We start from the raw sequence: 23,735 nt of genomic DNA, 5'->3' as shown, positions 1-23,735 counted from the left end.
CCCAACCTGTTCAACACCTGTTTCAACACTTCATCATGTTCGCTAGTGGAACTAGCATATATCAGAACATCATCTTGGAACACAATAATGTTTTTTACTCCATCCAGTACTGTCTCCATCACCCTTCGGAATACAGCCGCCGCCGAGGCGAGTCCAAACGGCATCCTGCAATACTTAAATGTTCCAAATACTGTAATAAATGCTGTCAAATGTTGACAATCTTCCTTCAATGGAATCTGATGGTATGCCTGAGAAAGGTCAATGACTGAAAATACTTTGGCGTTGTTTAGTACAGATAATTTGTCACCAATTATCGGCAGGGGATGTCTATCTACCAAGATGCTTCTGTTCAGATCTCGCAGGTCTACACATAGTCTAATGTCTCCACTTGCCTTTGCGGCTACTACCACCGGCGACAACCATTCTGAGCTTTCACTCTTTTCTATTATTCCCTTTTGAAGCAACGACTCTACCTCCACCTTCCGTTTCTCGCTCAATTCATGAGGCACTGGCCTCACCTTATGCACTTTTGGGCTCGCGCCTGCCTTCAGCTGAATTTGGTGCTCAAATACTTTCAACATTCCCAATTCATCTTTGAATACCATAGGATACTCCTTCTCCCACTTGTCCTTCAATTCAGCCACATTAATAGGTCTCTCTGCATTCGCTTGGATTCAAATCCCTAATTTCCATTGTTCACCCCACCCCAGGAGTGATGACCCTTCTTGTGTCATATTTATTTCCGATTCACAGCTTCTTCCTTTATATTTTATGGAGGCCTGGAACATTCCTACTACGTCAATTTTGACGTTCCCATATGCATAAGGCTCAATATTGTGTTCTTTCAATATTTTCACGTCTCCCTGCATGCAACTCAGAAATGTTGCCTTCGACATTAAAGTCCACGGTGAACAACTGTCCACCTTCATTGTCACTACTCTCCCGTTGATCATGAATACATCTGTGGGTGCACCTCCTTTGCTTGAGACCTCAGAAACTTCTAGCACATGCTTTGTCTGGCTGCACAGTTCCATTACTTGATCCTCTGCTTGTTCTGGTACTCTTCCTCCTGCTTCAATGTTCTGCACCACACCTGATTCCCGACACACCCTCGCGAAATGGCCCTTCTTCTTGCATTTCAAACACGAGATATTCCTGGCGGGACAAAACATACTTGTGGAAATGTGGCGGTTGCTCCCACACTTGTAACATCTTATTTCTTTGTTCGGGACGCTCTTACGGAATCCCCTCACTGCAGCCACTTCTCCTTCTCGCTTGTCTCCCTTCATAGTTGACATATATTTATGGGTTTGTTCCATACTCCTTGCCGTATCAATGGCTGATTCCAGTGATGCATCCTTTTGACAATAGTCTCTCCTGTATTTTCACATTATTCGTGCATCGGACCAATTGGTCTCTTATAAGAGAGTCTGTGAGCAGCCCAAATTCACATGTATGGCTCAATGACCTTAGTGCCGCAATGAAGTTCTCCACTGGTTCCTGTGGATCTTGTACCCTTTGGAAGAACTTATGCCTCTCAAACGTTATGTTCTTCTTAGCTTCAAAATGGATCTCCAATTTTCTTTCCGCCATCGAATATTGGTCGATTTCCCCTTGGCCTTGCTGCATAAGATCAGGCAATCCATCATAAACACTTCTGCCCTCAGTTCCTAAATTATGGAGTAAAATTGCTTCTTTTCTCGCAGATGCAAACTTATCACCCCTATGGCAATCAGGTAAGTATCAAACAACTTTTTCCACCTGTCCCATCTTATTGGCGGAGTACCGGGTTCTGACAGGAATGGGGGTGGTGGTGACATACTCGCCGCAGCCATCTTTGTGTTGTACAAGCCAATTTATTCAACCAATATGCTCTGTATGCACTGTTGCACACCAGGTTTATTTACTTATTACACCTTATTTATTCTTATTAGTCCTCTAATCTCAGCCAGTCTTCCTCTTATTCTGGCCCTTTGGCTCCTCCCTTCACACTGTCCAAATCTTCAAAAGTGCTCACCGTAAATTCAACAGTCACTTACTTAATAATAACCTTTAAACAGGTTCTCTCCTTTGGGTGGCACTTCACCCTTTCTAAATACATTTCTTTGGGATCCTCTAGGTGGCACTGTATCAATTCCTTTTTTCCTTTGAATGTGCCTTCCTTTATGGTTGTGCTCACTTTGTTCAATAATTGTCCTCTGGGATCCTCTAGATGGCACTGTATTTGAATGTGCCTCCTCCCCCTCTGGTAGTGCTCACTCCCTGTCCCCAGTCCCCTCTCCCCCTTAGTTCTTCCTCCTCACCTTAATGTCCACAGAGGTCTGGGGTGGGCGGAACCAACCTGGCTTCACCCGGTGAGGTGGGGAGAGTGAAGAGCTCCTGCTCCACACTCCTCCTCCACCGCGGAGACCGTCTCCCTGCAGCTCCTCACTCCAACAGCTGCTGAGACAGTCCCCCTGCGGCCGCCGCGGAGACCGTCCCCCTGCAGCTCAGAAACTCCGCTGCTAAGACAGTCCCCCTGCGGCCCCCACACCTCTCTTCCTGCCAAGCTACGCGGCCCTCTTCGGCCGTTGGGGTCAGCACTGTGGATGTCCCGACACACTGCTCTGCTTCGCTAGGACACCCCGCTGGCTCCGAGCTCCGTTCCTCGTCGCCATATGAAAAGATGCGATGACACGGTAAGTTAAAGTAAATACTTTAATCCTACGGAGCTCCCCGCGGCCCCAATACAGCGCTCTCTCATTTAAACTCTAACCGTCTCCCGTTGGTCACACGGCTCTCACAGCATACAATAAAGAGAGCGCGCGAGACCAGCTCGAGAACAACATTCCAAGAATGAACTCTACACACCCAAGGAGAAGTCCATGCCCCTGCCTGCCTAGTGCTGGAAGCCCTGCCTAGGAGCACCCAAGGAGAAGTCCATGCCCCTGCCTGCCTAGTGCTGGAAGCCCTGCCTAGGAGCACCCAAGGAGAAGTCCATGCCCCTGCCTGCCTAGTGCTGGAAGCCCTGCCTAGGAGCACCCAAGGAGAAGTCCATGCCCCTGCCTGCCTAGTGCTGGAAGCCCTGCCTAGGAGCACCCAAGGAGAAGTCCATGCCCCTGCCTGCCTAGTGCTGGAAGCCCTGCCTAGGAGCACCCAAGGAGAAGTCCATGCCCCTGCCTGCCTAGTGCTGGAAGCCCTGCCTAGGAGCACCCAAGGGGAAGTACACACCCCTGCCTGCCTAGTGCTGGCAGCCCTACCTAGAAGCACCCAAGGAGAAGTCCATGCCCCTGCCTGCCTAGTACTGGTAGCCCTACCTAGGAGCATGCAAGGAGAAGTACACGCCCCTGCCTGCCTAGTGCTGGTAGCCCTACCTAGGAGCATGCAAAGAGAAGTCCATGCCCCTGCCTGCCTAGTGCTGGTAGCCCTGCCTTGGAGCACCCAAGGAGAAGTCCATGCCCTGCCTGCCTAGTGCTGGAAGCCCTACCTAGGAGCACCCAATGAGAAGTACATGCTCCTGCCTGCCTAGTGCTGGTAGCCCTACCTAGGAGCACCCATGGAGAAGTACATGCCCCTGCCTGCCTGGTGCTGGTAGCCCTGCCTAGGAGCACCCAAGGAGAAGTCCATGCCCCTGCCTGCCTAGGGCTGGAAGCCCTACCTAGGAGCACCCAAGGGGAAGTACACACCCCTGCCTGCCTAGTGCTGGCAGCCCTACCTAGAAGCACCCAAGGAGAAGTCCATGCCCCTGCCTGCCTAGTACTGGTAGCCCTACCTAGGAGCATGCAAGGAGAAGTACACGCCCCTGCCTGCCTAGTGCTGGTAGCCCTACCTAGGAGCATGCAAAGAGAAGTCCATGCCCCTGCCTGCCTAGTGCTGGTAGCCCTACCTAGGAGCATGCAAAGAGAAGTCCATGCCCCTGCCTGCCTAGTGCTGGTAGCCCTGCCTTGGAGCACCCAAGGAGAAGTCCATGCCCTGCCTGCCTAGTGCTGGAAGCCCTACCTAGGAGCACCCAAGGAGAAGTACATGCTCCTGCCTGCCTAGTGCTGGTAGCCCTACCTAGGAGCACCCATGGAGAAGTCCATGCCCCTGCCTGCCTAGTGCTGGTAGCCCTGCCTTGGAGCACCCAAGGAGAAGTCCATGCCCTGCCTGCCTAGTGCTGGAAGCCCTACCTAGGAGCACCCAATGAGAAGTACATGCTCCTGCCTGCCTAGTTCTGGTCACCCTGAAGGGGCTGAATAGACTTAGGATCATTATTTATGATCCTCTCAGAAAACCTCCATCATAGCTCATAGGCTTTTCATTAAATCGTATTCTCTAAATACTTCTATGACAGATCACCATCGGTCTGTATTCTGAGCAAATGTAGAATTGGGCCCGGATATAGATATGTGGGGGCCCATTTCTAAATTATGGTTCCACCCCCCACCCCTTTCAACATGATGGTTCCACCCCTCCCCCTTTATTTAGAGCGCAAAGCAGTCTGAGGCACACATTATAATGGAGATATAGATAAGGTTAATAGCCGCCAATTACACTGAAGCTATGAATCCTTCTTTGGAAGCAAGAAGGTGACGTGAAGGAAGGAGGTGATAACTCTTCGCCTTATTTAATTATATTGCCTACCATCGCATTGGGTCTAATTGGAAAAATACTCGAAAATGAACTTATAATTTATGGTGGAACTCTGTTTGCTCTTTTCACAGAATTGAAATAATGTATGCCTTATCAACAAAAACTTTACCTTATTTTCATAACTAATGGAATGCCTTTAATGATTACTTAATCTAGAATGCTTCTGTTACTGCCTTTATTGCTCGTCCTCTGCCAATTCTTAAACCATGCTTTGATTTTACTTATTATTATATATATTATCGTATGTAGTTAACTACTGTATCAATTATTATAATAACTATGATGTACCTCACTTTTCATGCAACTTGCTGTAATCTCTACATAATCTTAACTTTCAATTAACTAGAAAAACAGGCGAGCACAGAAAAAAAGTAGACATATTGAGGGCAGCGTGGAAAAGCAGATAGACCAGCCATCACCTTTGGAAGAAGGGACACAAGGGGAAGGAAAGACTGACTAAATGGAAAGAGAAGACGGACCCCAGTTGGGTTAAAATAAACCCCAAGCAGGCCATGCTGCTACACAGGGGCGGCGTCAGGACCTTTCAACTTTTTCAAATGAAAGGAGCCTCAGCGGGGGTGGCACTGCTCCTATATTACCATTCAGCAGTATTATGCGGCAATGTATTAATTTATCTATTACTTAGTTCTGGGGCTTGCAGTGTTCCTTGCAACGTTGGCATTAAAAGCGGCGGTTTGCTGGAGCACGTCTGGCCGTCACTTCCATAGGGGAAAACAGAAGTGTTATCAGCATGCAATGTTTAAGGCAGAAGAATGTGACCTGGTGGGAGACCTACCTGAGACTGAGCCTCCAGGGCACGGTTTCCGAGGGGTAGGGCCATGCTGAATGATCCTGGGCTCTTCCTGTGGCTGGATGGCCCAGAGGCGGCAGTAGGATGGCCAACTTTGTAAGTTGTTTTCGCAGAACACTTTGATCGTGGTTGCGCATCTGAAGTGGCCTCATACCGCATCATTTGCGCACCTATCGGCTTTTTTGGTGACATTTTTTGCAGATGTCATTTTAACACATAGAGGGAACAAAAAAATAGCACTGGCCCCATTATACATGCAGGGAACACTCACCAAGTCGAGGTGTGTCCTGGCCCTATGGGGCAAAGTGCATGCAAGCCTCCTACTTGCATATGCATTGACACCAACAGGAGTGACCTCACAGAAGAGGGAATTGGCCTAGCTTTCATCATAGTGTGCTTTCATCTACAATATTAACTCTCCAGTGCTTGTGAAATCGGGTGTGCGTGGGGTTGTGTGGCGTATGACCACATTGACTTCAATGGGAACTATTGCATTTTTTTCCTGTTAACTGATTTGTATTAATGTTGGTGAAAGTGTTCATGTGTGGATGAGCCTATTGAAATCTCTGGAGCACAGTGGTGTGCTGGGAGGGTGACAATATGTCCAAGGATGACAGTCAGTGAACGGAGGATAGCACAGGGGCAACGTGCTGGTCTTTGAAGCAAGAACACGCCGAGCAACATAGGTTCGAATCCTGGATCCACGCGTAGAAACCACACTCGGGTATGGTATTAGGCGCATTATATAAAAACAAATAAATAAGGATGGTGACCCCCACCAAATGTGGGTGAGTTGAGAGTTTTGTGTGGATCATGGCTACTCTGAACAGAAAGAGAAAAACTGAAACACCAGGAAGGTGGGCGTCTAGTGGGATCAGATGGGGCTTTAAAGGTTACTGGATTCTTTGAGACCAGGCTCCTGGGATTCATCTGAAAGTTGGCATAGTGGCTCTGAAAACTGACCAGAAGGGCTTCAGAGGCATGTTCCCTGAGGGGAGGGCATATGTGCCATCTCGTCCCCTGGCATATCTCCTAAACTATTCCATGTCATCAGTCCTGACTCTTCAACAAAATCCCTTAGTATGCTTGGACTAATTGGCGCGTGTTATAATGGGGGCAATTAACGTGTGCACTTAGATGAAAATCCAGGACTGGGTAAAACTGAGTATGTGTGAAGAGGCCATCTGCAGCCACAGGAAGGTGATTGGAGTTCTGAAGGGCGAGAGCATGGCACCTTATAAGAAGGTGTAATGTGGGCTGTAAGAGGAGATGAATGAAGCCTCTCCGTGGGGTACAGGAGGGGGGATCTGGGCAAGAAGGATTGTGCTCGAGGATCGGGGGCTCTAAAGTTCAGGAGCTCTAAGATTCAAAGGTACGGACTCTCAGGAGAGTCAAGAAAGAGCTCAGAGAAACCCTTCTGAGGTTACAGGTACGGCTCCGAGGTGGGGCATTCCAGGGGTTAGGATTGCCTACTGAAAGCAGGTGGTCAGGAGATTATGAGGAGGAAAGCAGGATGGGTCTGAAGGGGTGGAGGTGACTGAGTGGCGGAATAATAATTCACTAGATATTACAGGCTGAGTGGGAGGGTTTAGTTACTAGACCGAGTACAGGGAAAGGCTCAGCTGAGTGGAGTGGGGTTGTCTGTGCTAAGGAGAGTGGTGGTGGGCGGAGAGTGTGGTGCAGTATAGTCTGCACCGGGGACGACTTCACTGTGTGCTGGAGCTTGCAGTATGTACAATAAGATGTTTGAGCAGCAATGCCATTTCACCAAAGTTGAGAACAATTGTATGTAATTTAAATGCTTCTATAGTTGGCATCACCAGGCGGCAGTTTTTTAAACTTATTGAACATTGTCATTTCTAACAGAAACGATGCACCTTTAAAACATCAGATGAGGCAGAGGTGATCCTTGAATAGGGTGCTGTGACAGGCCCAGTTCAACTGTGTAAAAAAATGAGCATAAGGAAAATACATCCAGGTATGTCGGCGACACTTCTCTGCTGATATGTTCCCTATTGGTTATTATTTGGGTTCCCTGTAAAAGAATACAGCAAACTGTTCGGTGTGTAGCTGCTGCACTATGAAACACAACAGGCCTCATGACAGGTTTGGCGGTATTCTGCGGGTAAATCCTCTGGAATACCGCCAAACTGAATTACAGTTGAAGGGGCTTGTTGGAAGAGGAGTTAATAAGATGAGGAAGGGGTAGTCGATAACAGTGTACTTGAACCCTAGAGAGGAGAGGGTTTGAAGGATGGATGAGTAGTCACCTGTATAAAACCAGACCATTTACAAGCCCCCACAACCTCCTGAACGCTAACCCGTAAACCTTAATAGCACTGTGCTACCTTCTGCTGTATTTTATGATTACCTTTAGCTTTGCCACATTTTTCACTGCAAAGGTGTGGGGTGTGTGTGCATGTGTATACATAACTCTGCCCTCCCGCTACCCCCCAACATGTTTTTGTTGACTATGTTTTCACTGTGTACCTGTAGGGATCTACAGAGTCGGGGCTGAATTTCCTTTAGGTAATGGATGATGGGGGGGCAGGGGGAGTGGATATTGAAGCAAATGTTGGAGGAAGAGGGGCAATAGAGAGCAGAGTTGGGAGTGTAGGGTCAGGATAAGAGAGTTCCCTTGAGCGTGAGCATGAAGGGTGTGTAAATTGGCCAGGGTGTGGTGGTGTGAGAGAGTGGCGTCAACCTGTAGTTGGTGAGCTGTAGTAATATCGGAGAAGTTGCGGTCACCCAATAAGACCATGAGAGTGATTCCTGCAGTAGGTCTACTTTACAAAAGCGGTTGAGGGTGCCAGGTTGGTGATTGTTGACATGGAAGCAGTGGGACTAAGATATGTCTGAAGGGTGAAAGTAAAATCAGAGGGGCTGATGGCTGCCTTGATGACCCTCAGGCCAACATCACTGCATTTTTATTAAGCAAAAGGGATTGAAAAAAGGTGGCAAAATAAGCATGGCGAGCAGCCAAAGTGGCAGTATCATGAGGGGAGATCCAATTTTTGGCAATAGCCATCAGCGTTTGAGATGATGGGACTCTGAAGTGGTCACTGATGAAGGATGTTTCATTACAGAGGGAGTTGGTATTCATGGTGAGTGAAGGCAGTATGGGGGCTGAGGGTGAGGAGGTAGGTGCTGGGAGTATCTAAAGGAATATTGATAGGGTAGGTGAGGATGGAGTGTGTAGTGTTAATGGGAGAGGAGCAACCAGGGAGCTCTTTAGATGGAGTGGGAAGGATGTGATCGGGAGAAGGAAGCTTCAGTGGGATGTAGCATGGAGTAAGCAGAGTCCTGATAGAGCAAGGACAGCAACTAGGAGAAGTAGGATAAACGTGAGCAACGAGAGGGGGATTGAAGGTATAGTAGGGACTGGCAGTGAGACGTAGTATGGAGTGAGCAGGCTCCCGATAGCGAGGACGGTGACTAGGAGTAGTAGGATACACATAAGCATGGAGAGGGGGATTAAAGGTATAGTAGGGACGGGGGTGAGACGTAGAATGGAGTAAGCAGGCTCCCGATAGCGAGGACGGTGACTACGAGAAGTAGGATACACATGAGCATGGAGAGGGGACTTAAAAATACAGTCAGCGCTATATATTCGATTTTGAAGTTGGGAGTATTTTACTGCCTTTTTTTAGTTGGGAGTAAAATGATTTTTTTTGTAGAGTAAAAATGTAAGTGCATTTCCCAATGTGTGTATTTTATAAGTGAGTAAAATGATTTAACGTAAATCTTTTTGTAATACTTATTCATACACATTAAAAGATCTTCCTAAATACCTTCCTTCTCAAGCTCTTCGCTCTTCCGCCTCCAACTCCCTTAGGGTCAGCCGCTTCTCCAAGCAACGTGTTTGTGGTAGATCTCTTTCTTCGACTAGGGCCTCCCTCTGGGACAGCCTCCCTGAAACTTGAGGAGAACCATCTCTGGTTCCGGAAGTACCTCAAAACCTTCCTCTTTGGTGCAGCATTCTCTCCCCCTCTCCCCTGCTGAATTCCTGGCTGAATCTGCACTGGTTTCCTGGCCACCTGTTCTGTTCTCGGACCCAGGCACACCTGCACTGCCTCCCTGGCAACCCCCGCACCTGGGGTCTGTTACTTTGTATCCCTACAGTCCCCCCACCAGCACTTATGTTGCTCTTACCTTGCACTTGCCACCTTCTGGCCGTTTTATTTATCTTATTTATTCTACTATCCCTGTACTGCACTTTCCCCTCTCCCTTCCCCCACGCACTTTTCCCTTTCCCCCTCCCATGCACTTGCTTAATCTGAATGACACCTGGCCTAGTAGGATCCTTGTCTGTCTTCCCTCTGTTCCCCCTCCCTTGCCTCGTCGCACCTGAAAACACTTGTGTGTAGGCGCGTTATAAATGCTATATCATATAGTATCATATATCATCATGACCAAGACACAACCTATGTTGATTGTGATACTAAAGGTATACCAAATTAAGTTTTATTGGCAAATTGACGTTGATAAAGGTATTTGTGGAAAATCATCCTGACCAAGACAATTATTGTTGCTGTTGATGAACTGAAGAATTCTTCAAAGAATTAAAAACCCTTCTGTTTACTAAGTTTGAACTTTTCATTAACAAGTTGAAGTTATACCAAATTGAGTTGGAACTTTCTATTGATGAGTTGAAGTGGAAACGAATTGTGGTTGAACATAGTTGCAAATCAGGATTTTCTTGTTTTCTTTTCTTGAACTGTAAAACAGAATTACATTTGAATCAGTGGAAGGGGAATGCGCCCAGGTTACAAAGAGAGACTGTGGTGACATTACAAATGCAATCATTGTTTGTTTGGAATTGCCATGTATTTCCGTGTTTGTTTGTTATATGTAGAAGTGCGAGGAACAGATGTCCTTTGTTTGTCAGGGGTTACAGAGGGCACCCAGGTAGGTTTGGGGTGGCTGTGCTGATGGAAGGGGACAGGCAAGCGTATACAGCAGGAGGCTAAACAAGAAGGAAGAATAGACGAGGGAAGTCAGAACAACGGACAGGAGGAAAGGGCAGACCTCTATGGTGAACAAGAAGGGATGGGAACCATGCACTGGACAAACCATGCAGTCTCCCACTAGGCGTGTACTCACAGGTTGGATTAGAGACTACCCACAGAAATAAGGGAAGCTCAATGCCTCTTATTAGGGAGAATTCTCTGTTTAGGCTGAATTTCCTAACCTAGTGAGTCCCCCAGCAGCTTTGCTGGATTTTTGGGGTTTATCTTTTTCTCCTGCCAAGAGTGAGACTCTTCTACCCTCACTCTTGGGCATGATTTGAGTGTGTTTCTTTGACTCTAGATGTGTTTAATGGGCTATGGGGTCTTTTACTCCATAGGGCTTCATGTGTTTTTGTGATGTGTGTTACACAGCACCCTTAGTGCAGTAACACAGGGGTGTCATAGTGACCCCCCAGTATAGACTCCATACCCTGGGACTGACTACTGTCTCCCTGGGCATGTAAAGTCACCATTGACTTTACTAGTCTTAAATTCTGAACAGAACCAGTACAAACCATCATATTGTGGACGTACTGGCTGGGGCAATTCGATTGCCCCGGGGTCTGTTAGTCGAGGGAGCACGTCTCCGTCCCCCCTGATCGAGTTTTGGCTGGTGGCAGTGGATACTACTTTTTATATTCAACCGCGAATATTTCTCTATGGGATTTTCCCATTGTTCGAGGCTACTATCTTTATTTATTTAATTACGATAGCCTCGAACATACCGCCGGTTTATTTAATTATTATTAATTCTCCGGTTGGTATTTTTTGCCAAAACTCGGTTCTAAAATGGCGTTTGTGTTCTCTTCTGTGACTCCAACCCAAGTCGAGCCCTTTGTTCCACTTTTTGGCGGGCTCCTCCACAGAAGCCCTCCAAAGTGGTGCCACTCTGTCTGGGGTACTTAGGAGGGGTGGAGGGGGATTTAGGCACCCTGGACTGAGTTGCCTAGGCAACTCAAGTCGCACTCCGTCCTGATTGGCCCAAGTGGTGAGCCGGCCGGCTGAGTGAATGGGGGTTTTCTGCATAAAAGCAGGGCTTTGGGGACTGGAACTTCAGAAGTCGCCACAGGACCTAAGAATCCGACGAGGGAGAAGCTGAGCCGACCTGCCATGACGACACCACCGGTGGAGCCCTGCTGGACCGTCTCACCACTTTTCCCAACGACAGAGGAGATCTCCCGCCGGAGAGTCTTCTTCCTTTGACTGGTGGGGATAACCAGTTTCACCGTCTTTTCGCCTTCCCGACGCATCTTGTGGCCGCCTTGCCTGTGCCAAGCACCCCGGCAACCGGAATACCACGTTTTACCACGACCGCAAAATAAAGGGTAATACCTTTAACCGGAAAACTCTGCGGCTGGTTTCTTCCCTGGCAGTGAACCTTCATCTTTCCTCCAAGTCGAGATCTTCTCTTCCCCTGGACGACGACGAGACTTGCACCCGCTGCCAGGAACAACTGCCACCGCTGGAGGATCCTTCCCACTTAAGGTACCGTGTCCCGCCTGGCTTCCCTTGCCACCGGCTGTACTGGGTACATTTAGCCCCCGGCTTTCAAACCTGGGTTAGCCTGGGACACCCTTGCTAAGCTTTTCTGAGCCTCTCTAAACACTTTTCGAACTCTCTGCAAGACTTTCTAAGCATAGTGTAACTGTGTGACCATGGGGGCATTTGTGCTCTGCTCTCTCTAAGAGTGGGCCCAGCCTATGGACTTTGGCTCACAAGTGACTTTTGCTCTTCTACCTTGCTAATAGTGTTCCTAAATCTTAGAGTGGTGTACCTTTCCATATTCTGTCTTTTTCCCTCCCTTCTTCATAAACTTATTGGAGTGCCATCTATAGTTAAGCGCTCACCTCTGTATGGAATAAGTGGTGTTAACTAAGACTTATCTGATAAGGAATAAGGGTTGTATATATTATAATAGTAACTGTGTTTAGAGTGTTTTACAATAAGAGTGCTGGAGTGTTTCAAACAGTGTGTTTTTAAATAAATAATTATATACTTTGATACCAAAGCTCTGGTCAGTGTTTGCTTGTATTATTGTGTCTGAGTGCCTATTGTGTATACTTTGCATACTGCCTAACTCTTCTTGAGGGAAGTCTGACTGCTCAGCCACAGCTACCAGGTAAATCTGGGTGGTACAGATTGCTACCCAAGTGGGTTTACTGCTAACACCTGTAGTCCTAAATCTTTTTCAGTGTTCCCAAAGGGAACTGCACAGTTTTCTGCCTAACACCTCTGTGTAAGTTACTTTTACAAGCACCACACCCTGCAACCCCATGGAAGAGGGAAACAAGAGTGGCTTCAGTGTCTGGACCCTAGGGTTCAAACAAGGAGTGTACTTACATGAGACAAGCAGGCGTGGGTCCTGTCTATTTATCTTCTTTCCTTCATATATAATGTTGCCACTGCAACCTTGAACCTAACACAGTCCAGTCTGCTATCAGCGTTCTCTGACTCACTGGCTGTGCTGAACTCTTTGGCTTCTCCTTTTGCCACTGGCGTCAAGGACGGTACCACAGCGCCAAGCGCTTCTGCCCGCCCTGGCTATCAGTGTGGGAGGGCCCTGTGTACCGTTGACATCTGTCGCACCATTCGCCAGCAGCGATTCCCGGTCTTATGTTTTCTTTCTCGGAGGCTTTGCAGGTCTGGTTGAACAGGGCAAAGACAATTCCCTCCTTGTCCTTTCAGGTCTCACCACCTTTCTCTTCCATTTGAACTGTCGTCCCGGAATAGGTGCTTCGTCGTGCGTTCGGCCTTGCTCAGAGTGTGCTTTCATGCTCTGCTGTTCATCCCTCTAGGGAAGTCAGGTGTGTGTAGTTATCGGCAATTGCCTGACTCTGCCTGACCCTTGTGTGCACCAGGACCCCAACCGGCCCATAAAGCTGGGGGTTGCCCAACAGCACTTTAAGATGGAATAGCAGCACCCGTGAGATGGATGGGGATGCAGATTAATACTCAAGCATCAAATGAATAATGATAACTCAATGGTTTGGCAAAGAGAGTCCGTTTAATGACAGAAAACGGGGAGTTTCATGAATATCCGCGGTTGCGTGATCTTCCTTCTCGCTTCACAACTCCAATGAACTTCATCAAAAACACATCATTTATACTAAAACCTCGTCATCACTGACGTGTACAGCTTAAAAGCTGGCATGCAATTCTATTGGTTCTAGGAAGGTAATTTTAATATAGGTACTATATCTGCATATGGTAACAGAGAAAGGGGATTGGGTAATCACTGTCAGGTGGGACATCTCAGCCCTACCTTAAAAATGGCTACTGTAGACGTCACAAAAAGTACAACGTCCCATTGGTTCTACTAACTATAGGACCATAGATCACTTGGTCCACTATGATTAGGTTGGCACCAGCCCCACTCATACTTTTCCACTTTGCTTAGCAGCATGCAGAATGGTCGGCCAGGTGCAGGGTGCCCGTCAGCTCCCCCGGCCTTCCTCCAATTATTGCTACGCTCAATCATCACTTCAGCGGTCATGTGTCAATTATTTCACTGTGGTTGGCCTTGAGACTGCATCTCTGTCTGGAAAAAGTTCTGATATCTTTGCATGGCCCTCCGCCATGCGCCGGTGTGAAGTCTCACTTCTTCTCGCTCGGCTGGTCACGTGATTCAGACACCGTAAAATTGCCTTATTCTCCATGTAATTCGTGTTTTTGATTTTCGTTCTGCCCACCACCTGCCTTCAGTTTCTTATCTTGACCTTTCTGAGCAGGATATTCTGTTCCTTGCTTCATTAATTGTAGCTACTGTTCGTCTATTTTAGCTGATATGACCTTGGCTTTTTTGGCACGATTTGTCTGTGCTGAGTTTCGTTTCTGCCTTACTATTCTTGATTTGGTAAATATGAAGCTCTCCTCATGCAGCCTCTAGTAACCTTTGGTTGATTCTGCTTCTTGTGCATAGTGGAAGCATACTTGTATAATGTGCTCTTTTGAGGTAGATATGTATAGGTGGCACTTGCCGTAATCTATCCTACTACTAAGCATAGTAAGCCGCACGATTTTCTTAGCTTTCTTGCGGTTCCATGCATATGTACATGCGTAAACTGGTCGACTGTCTTTGTCATGTTCATGGCATAAGCTTCTTACATTTGCCATCGTCCTTTTACTTTAGGTTCGTGATGTCCCTTATTCATGGCGTTTCGTCTCTTTTTATCATTCTCAGGTTGTCATATCTTGGGTTCTTGTGGCATCACCATTCGTCTTCCATTAAGACCTTTTTCGCTTCTTCAGGGATTGTACTCAGACGATCTTCATTCCGTTTCATTTGTTGATATGGTTTTCTCAATGGATACCTTACTGTCCATGTTTTCTTTGGTGTTGGTACTTCAATAGGTGCTGTTCTTCTGATAGGTACTGGACAGAGCCCCACTGCGCTGGTTCTCTGCTGGTTTATTTGCTCATCATACATCACATACTTTGGCGTGAACGTTCCTGGTACTTCAAAATGGACGGTTGGAGTGCAGGCTGTACTTGGGACCTCCTCTTCACTCCCCCCTCTGGGCGATTCATCGCCCACTCTCATTTCTTCCTTTGTATCCCGCTTCTTTGGATCCCCTGCATTCAATTTCACTTCATCATCTGGGTCTATACATGATGGCCTGAAGAAATGTCTCTTTGGGGTCCATATTTTCATAACTACGGTTAGACTTCCTGCTTTTCTTACGTGTTCATCTTTGTTCCATGTCATTTGTTGACATTGTCCATTTGGGCTGCAATAGATCCATCTCCCCACATAATTTCTATGTTTCCTGGGATATAGACTTTTGTTCCTTCTGGTGCATAAATGCTGGCTTTCACAAAGTCTTATTTCTTCATCAGTCAGGTCTTTGGGCTTCCATCCTGGTTCGACATCAATCATGATCTTCATCCCTATGGCCTTTTTCACAGTTTTCTGGCACTGAGAGATTATTACCTTGATGACACAGAATCCGAGCAATATCATCACTAGCAGGGCTCATAGGAATTTGAATGCATCTGCCATCCATTGTGGAACCCATGAAAATAGAGATCCAAACCAGCTGTCGTCGTCCAATTCGTCAGGTTCATCAATCATTTGATTATGTAGTTTCGTCAGCATACCTATGGCTTCTGTTAGAGTTCCATTTTCTTCATCGTGAGAAGGTATACATGTGCAACATGATTCTCCGATTTTTGCGCAAACACCTCCATCCATGGCTGTGATCATGTTAAGGACATATCTGTTCTGGAGAGTCATTAGTCGAATTGCTCTTAACTCTTCCTTTATTGCGTTGAATCCTTTTATGGTTGTGTTGATGGTCTGCAGTAATTCCCATCTGGTTATCTGCAACCATTTAGTATTTGCTCCAACTTGAATTCTTGGCATGAAGATTGTCATGAACACTGAGGAAGTCTGACTGAACAGCCTATGGTCATACAGAATCGCATCAAAAGCTTCTATTGATTTGGCAGAGAAATCATTTTCTCTCTTCATTCTGTTTATTCTATAGATCTCGTCTTCCTCAGGTGAGCATCTGCTTTTGGAAAACTGTCAATATTCAGGTCACTTTTCGGAATCACCAAAGCTGGAACGTAGTCATTCACTATTGTGCATATACCTCCCCAGTTTGACGGCAGTCTGATATATGCTTTGGATCCACATGCCCAATAATGATCCATGATCACTGCAGTACCATGTACCATTCCCGGAGCGTCAAAAACTCGTCCACAGTTTTGATTCTCCCACATTTCCCTTGTGCCATTATTCCTGAAGCAGAATTTTGGGCTTTCCAATGGCACTATCTGCAGGGGTCCTCCCCTGTCTTCGACCCATGTCAGTAGTTTAGCAAGTTTTGGCCATAATGCGCTGCATCCATTTCGCACTATGTTGATAGTGGGTTCGTAGTGACCAAAGACCATCCATGCTCTGCAGATCACCACTCCTTTCTCCCATCCATCTGGTGAAAACACTGTTCCCCAAATTTGCATTTGGCCTCTGTTCTTTCATTTTTTGATTTGCCTCTCTTCTGATTTCTGCTCCTTTAACTCCAGGCTTCTCATATCTGATCACAATGTGTTTCGTCTTTCCATTGTTTCTTGTCCTTATGTCCTGGACATAATCATCTTCATTTGGATCAGTTGCTTCAGTTGCCCATTTCAGTGTGGCATCACTTCCCATGAACTGGCCTCTGGTCTTGCACATTGCTATGTGCGATAGACAGTGTGCTGTCTGGACGTCAATTTCTACAGCTACAAAGATCTTTGACTTCCCCATGCTGTAAGGTAGGAGTGCACAAACAAAGCATACCCCTCTGAACTCTCTTCCAACTTCTTTCATATGTTGGTACCATATGTTGTTTACCAAATGTGCTGTGCTGTCCAAGTAGTCATTTAGTTCACTGTCATCTTCTTGTATGCTTCTCCTGATCCTCAAGGTTTTCATGTAGTTTGCTATAACTACGTACTTGAATGCATCTGTATGGCTTCTTCTTGCTGGAGGATTCTCAGCTATTCTAATCCATGGTGCGGGCCTCTTCATCTGCACCAATTGAGTAGGCAAAAGTCTGGCAATTCTTTCTTTTTCCTCTTGCATCTTCCTGGCTCTTTCTATGATCGGCCATAATGATTCTGCTGCTATCATCAGTGCTTGTGCAAAGATCTTTTAAGAATCTCCATAAGTGCTGTATCAGGGGTGTTCATTAATGTTGTTTCGTTTGGTTCCTCTCCAACTTTTTTTGTCTTTTCAAGAGTTCAGCTTTCTCCATTTGGCTTTTAACTTAACTTATCGTATAGCTTCTCATTGTCGGTTGTCCAACCTTCCTTTTTGCTTTGGCTTGTGGTTCTGTAATGATTGACACTAGACCTGGTGTGTGTGCATTCATCTTTTGCATGCGTGTGGTGTGGTTGTCAGTAACCTTCTTTCATTCACATTCTGCCAACCCTGTCTCTGGCTTTTTAATGTGCTTGTTACCATAAATGTGTGTGTGTCATTGCTAATCACATCCTTCTCAAGTTCACTCACTCCATTGTCAGATCTTCTAGGGACTGGAATGACTATGTGGGGACTGGATGCCTTCGTGGGCTTCATGCATGCATCGTTAGATGGGTGCACTGGAATCGGGACACTTTGTGCACCAATAAAAAATGCAGTTCTGATCGTCAGTGACAGTAAAACAGTGATGAATATAATACATAAGTACATGATACCTGTATAGGTTAATCTACAGCATTTACTTTCGGAGAAATAAGAGCGTCTCTCCTCCTGAGGGTGGACAAGGTTGCTACTTTGATTTCCCATCTCGATCATCTGTTGAAAGAAACTAACTTTTAATACACTCTTCGACAATATTATTTCTGGATTCTGCTGTTTCTGCTTGTGGGTTGCGGGTACTGAAACAATTGTCCCTTTTTGCCTTAACAATGGATTGTCTGTTGTCTCTGAATGCAGTTCCTTTTTCTACGTATGAGGAAATGTCAAAATCGGGTAATGAGTTCAGAAAGTCTCTTTACTGTGCATGTTCAAAGTACACAAGTTCCCAGTCAGTGCCTCTTATTTGCTTCATTCCAGACGACATGTCGCGTCCTTGTCAGTATAACGAGAGGGATGTCTTTGGCAGTACCTTCTCGATCTGTCCCTCGGCGGAAAGTTTAAAATTTTCTCAGATAGTTCTGTTGATGGTAAGAAAGTTCGACTTGCATCACGATACCATGCAAGAGCATGCTCATCTGCGTAGAATTGGCTGGGTCTCTGATGAATGTGAGGACATCAACATCGGTGGGTCTCCCCACAAGTTATGGGAAATCCTCAATTAGACGGAAAAAGACATTGCTTGCCAATCTGCTATCTTCTGGTGACAGGGACATTTGTCCTGCCCTTGCTGAAGTTTGGAACTGTTTGGCCCTCACTGTGAGCAGTTTTTGCAATTTCGGTGTGTGTGGAGAGCAACTTGGATGATAATTTCGTTCAGGATTATACTTAAACGTTCTGTGTTTGCTGGATCTTGAAGAAATGTCAAAACGTCCATGGTTCTCCCGACAAGATCTGGATAGTCTTCAATTAAGCGAAAGAACAGTACGTTGATAAGCCTATTCGCTTCTTCCTCTGCTTGGGACATTTGGTTTTTCCTCGCTGTACTCCGGAAGCCAGAGGAACTGCTCAGCAATCATCACAGTGAGCAGCCTCCTTATTGTCTTTTCGTATTCAGGATCTTGAAGAAATTCAGTGATGCTGGTGAGCCTCCCCACCAATGACGGGTATGATCTCAGTACTAACTCGAAATATTGCAAAGCGTCCTTAGTGATGTCACATAGCTGGGTTCACTATCTTGCATCGAACTATCTTAATCGATGGATTCAATATGATCACTTCATAAGCCTAAGCTCTGAGATGTCAACGTGCCTTTCGGTTTTTCTAGAATGGCAAATAGCGCGTGCTCAACGTACAACGTCATTGAGTAACCCATCACAAAGGTTGTAGCTTTCTCTATGGCGAATGCTGCGGCAGCTCAACTTTGTTCGCAAGGGAAGTGGCCTCTCATCACTGGGTCCAAATTCCTACTGTAATATGCCAGGGGCTTGTACCCCAATGTGGTTCGCTGTGTGAGCACTGTCGTCCTGATGCTGCCATTCGTGTGTGAGAACAGGTAAAATTCCTCTGCATAATTGGTAATCCCTAAAACTGGTGCGGTGCAAATGGCTCTCTTGAGTTCAGTAAACCCTTTTTCAATGGTTTCAACCATTCAATTTTTTTCTTTCGTCACCTGTGCTTTCTTTAGAGCCTGTAACAAGTGCTTGGTATATGAGCTGTAGTCAAAGACCCAAGCACTGACATAATTGCAAAGACCTAAAAAGCTCTGCATCTGTTTTATCGTGTGTGGCTTAGCTGTATTCAGTGTAGCTTCAGCCCTTTCCGGGGTAACTCTTTTTCCCTCATGTGAGATCAATTGGCCTTTATACAGCACTTCTTGCTGACCATATTGTAACTTTTCTTTGTCAACTTTATATCCTTTCTCAGCCAATATAGTCAATAGCTGAATAGAATCGTGTCTGCAGCTTTCCTCTGTGGTGCTGCAAATTAAGATGTCATCCACATATTGCAAGATAACACTCTCTAATGCAATATTGCTTCAGTCCATCTGCAAAACTCTGTTGTAAATTGGAGACTCACAATACCCCTGGGGTAACCTTGTGCTTTTCAGACGCATCTGTCTGAACGTAAATGACGTCAGATCTTGTGAGTCTCGGTGCAATGGGATTGAGAAAAATGCATTTTTCAAGTCTATCACCGTGAAATATTTTGCCTCAACAGGTATATTACATAGGATTGTGGCTGGGTTAGGGACTAAAGGGAACTCAGCCTCTACAATATCATTTATCGGGTGTAAATCTTGAATTAGTCTCCAAGACCCACCCTTTTTGATAGGGTAAACTGCGGTATTGCATGATGACTCTGACGTCACTAAGATGCCCTGTTCCATCATAGCCGAAGTTGTATTGAAGATTCCTTCATCTGCCTTCCTAGACATGGGATACTGTCGTGCTTTTGGTAAAATTGCTCCTGGCTTCAGTTTAATTTTTACTTCTCTGACTCCTTTCAATAAGCCTACGTCATAGGGGCGTGTGGTCCATACTGTGACAGGCACCTCGGCCATGTCGTCTTCAAAATATTCAGGATGGTTCTGTGCCAACATCATTCCCTGGGGCACTTCTCTTTTGATCATTTTCACCCAAAAGGTGAGATTTACCTCAACTGTTATTTCTTCCCCATCTGCTTGCTCGTCAAACAGATTGTCATCAGTGACGTCAGTCAATCTGTACTCTTCTTCAATGGAGATTACTGTGCACCATTGTCGGCCTTCATCATCACAACCACCGATCAAAGCCATTCTCCCTTGTACTATGGCTGCGTCTATCATCAGGGGAAATACTTGTCCCTTTTCCTTGTGCATAGGTATTCTTGGCCTTCATCTGGGGTCCTCATGGTTTTGTGTGCAAGGCCTGGTAGCCCTGCCATCAGCTCACATACTCCCAATACGCAAATATTTCTGGCTCTAATGGGATAGCTCTCATAGCTGTGTCTCCTGCGTATGCTCTAATCATCTTGCATACATTCAAATAGTGCATTCCTGGAGTTGAACATACTATGCCCTTCTCTGTGAACAAGATTGTCATATTTAACTTTGTCATTAGATCTCGTCCCAAGATATTTACTGGGGTTTGTCTTGAATATAACAGTGGTACATTCATATCACATTCTCCTATAGAGACTGGAAGTGTATCTGTAAAAGGAACACGACTTGTTGCTCCTGTGAAGCCCTGAGTAATTATGGCATCGCTGGACAAGGAAAACTTGCCTTCACGTATACACGAGCGTGTTGCACCCGTGTCAACTAAGAAGGAATATTCTTTATCCCCTATAACGACATCTACCCTTAGTTCCTGGTGAGGGTCTGGTGTCACTGATATGATAGAACACATCCGGTTTCCCAGTGAGCTCTCCTAGTCCATATACAACTTTGTCCCATTTTGCGTGAATGGTCTTCCCCCATCACCAGTGTTGGCTCTTATCCCAGAGTTCACAGCCTGACCTGTACTTGTTGTCTGTGACAGTTGCATCGTTGACTGTTGGGACTGTCCTTGTGGAAAACTTATTCTGAGGTTGCAAGCTTTGCTGTGCTCCTGGCATTTTCTGTTGCACCGTGTGATTCTGTGCAACTCCATTTCCTCCCTGTTGTAAAAACACAGGTGGATTCACCATACCTGCTCTTGTTCCTTGGTCGTTTTGCATCATGTCTTGACTTCTGCATGTGCGTGCTAGGTGCCCTGTCATCCCACACACCCAACATATTGGCAGTGGTCTGATCATTTACCCATTTGACATATCCTCACTTCCATTTTGCATGTTTTGAAAACCTCCCTGATTACTCTGCCATGCTCTTGCCCTAAATCCTCTCCCTCTGGGGTAGAGCCCATTATTACCCTGATTTGCGTGTTGTGGATTATTGACCTGCTGCATGCTCGGTCCGTCTGTGCTAGTTATCATTGCCCCGTCAATGGCATATTTTGACAATTGTTTCTGCACTAATTTAGCCTATTCTGCTTTTCGTGCAGCCTCTTTTTTGCGATTCTTCTCTTGCAGCAGCCTGTAGTAGTGTGCTATGGCCAACTGTATTTCAGACCACAGTTTGGCCTCGATTCCTACCAATTTCTTGAGCTGCTTCTGTACCTGATCTGGCTGCCCTTGGCATAATGTATGGTAAAACACGGGTATAGATTTCCCCCAAGACTTCCGTGTTTCCAGTACCCACGCATCTTGGAAATTCTGAATGTACAGCAAAGGTTCCTTTGACTCCTTCATTTTACGTCAGTAAATATGGGGTAGGAATGCCTAATTCACACACCTGGTCCTACAGGCTAAAGTTAAATCAACAACAAAGATGGACCAGCGGAAGAGAGGGATTATTCATATCGATGTGCATTGTCTTTTTATATATAAATAATGACAACCAATTTGTTAAACAAAGTTTTAATAAGAACACAAATTTTAAAATACATAAAAATACATATAAATTTTGTATCAATTTTATCTTGTATTCCTGTACTTATAACAGGACTAAATAGACACTTTAACCCTGTGAGATTTAATTTCCACAGATGTTTTGAAGAAGACAATAGATCTAAACCACAGAAAACTGTATAAACAGCAATATCTAGCCTAATTGCGCTAGAAGAAGAATAGATATTTAGTATGAATGAGAATCAGTAGGAAAGTGAATGAATGGTAGAGAAAAAATATTAGGAGCTGTGTTTTCGTCTTTGTATTTAGTCCTGGTATAAGTACAGGAATACAAGATGAAATTGATACAAAATTTATTTATTTTTATGTATTTTAAAATTAGTGTTTCTTATTAAAACTGAAAGTGTTATTTTGTTTAACAAATTGGTTGTCAGTATTTATAAAAATACAACGCACATCGATATGAATAATCCCTCTCTTCCGCTTACCCTTCATTTTACGTGTCACGATAGCTCCCATGTCAGAAGTATCCGGATATAGCACTCGTAATGCTTTTCATACCGCGGCTCTGCAATTGTGAAACGGCGCTTCGACATGCGCAGTATTAACTGTAGTCACACCAGGTTAACCTGCTCATGTCCACTCATCGTCAGCTCTATCACCAAGTATGGCGATTTAAAAGACCCTTGACATCCCCTATAGCTGACGTGTTCCCTCCCGTCATTTTTTCTAGCTCGTGTATCCATTTTCCGGCTCCCGATGTCAGCATTGGAAGCTTGTTTTTCAGGTTTTCCTGATCCATGTGTCGCCATGGAATATACTGTGGTCTCGTTCCTCCTTTCTCGAGAAACGGAAATTGGGACGCATAGCCCTCCCTCTCTTCTCTTTGTTTTTCTGTCTATTGCAGGAGTAATATTCCCGCATCGTCGCCTACCTGGTAATGTCCTTAGTCGGCTCACATAGGGTGGTGGAGACACCTGTAACTCTCACCTGATTCCCACAGAGACGCTGACCCGAACTGGACTGCTACCGTTTCTTGTATCGTGAGGCGCAGGGCCCGGAAGATGCTCTGGACGGGGCCTCCGAATTTGGATTGCCTGGCTTGTAGAGTAAGTTTTCTGCAGGTGGAAGAAAAGGGATTGATTACCAGCTGGGGTGGATATGTGTTCCCACCAATCTCCCGTTTCTCACTCTTCTTGACCCCCCAACTTGGTTTCTGCGAGCTCTCACCTTAGGTATTGTAAAGATGAGCTCTCCATCCTGCTTCAGGTGCAGGGGTGCGTAGGATCCAGTTACGTCACTGGATGGGAAATAGTTGCGGACACTGTGAGTGTCTTTTCTCCACAGGAGCCGGGGCCCAGAAACCTAAAGCAGGTAAGTCTCTTGGTGAGTATTTGTTCTCCGTGCTTAGTTAGTGCTCACCATGTATTCCTCTTATGCAGGTGCTGGGATGTAGCTGGCGTCGTGGCCGCGGTGGAGGAAGAAGGTAAGTGAAAGAAAAGCGACTGCTTACTTCTAATGATTGTCTTTTTCTGCTTACAGGTGCCGAGATGCTGCCGGCGACACAGCCGCTGTCACGCGTGATGAAGCACGTAAGTAAGTGGAAGAAATGTGGCCGCTTTAGAGCGGGCACCTCTAATGACTGTCTTTTTCTGCCTTTCAGGTGCCGAGATGCTGCCGGCGTCGTGGCCGCGGTGGAGTTCGGCGAGGCCACGGATGGGTAAGGCAAGGCGGCGCGGCTGCGAGCATTTGAGAGCGCTGCTAATCTTGTACCTTTCCTTTGCAGGATCGTCGGAGGTAGGATTGCTGAGGC

The 23,735-nt window shown here is 46.0% G+C and overlaps 1 pseudogene; it reads left to right on the top strand.

Annotated features, from left to right (window-relative positions):
• The window catches only part of LOC138452966 (zinc finger protein 208-like), a 300,800-nt pseudogene that overhangs the window by 5,610 nt on the left and 271,455 nt on the right, over positions 1-23,735 (top strand).

Source organism: Ambystoma mexicanum, chromosome 4p, assembly GCF_040938575.1.
Source record: "Ambystoma mexicanum isolate Mex_15411 chromosome 4p, UKY_AmexF1_1, whole genome shotgun sequence".
Taxonomy (NCBI): Eukaryota; Metazoa; Chordata; class Amphibia; order Caudata; family Ambystomatidae; genus Ambystoma; species Ambystoma mexicanum.
The sequence above is the reverse complement of the archived record's forward strand: the minus strand, read 5'-3'. Positions and strand labels throughout refer to the sequence as shown.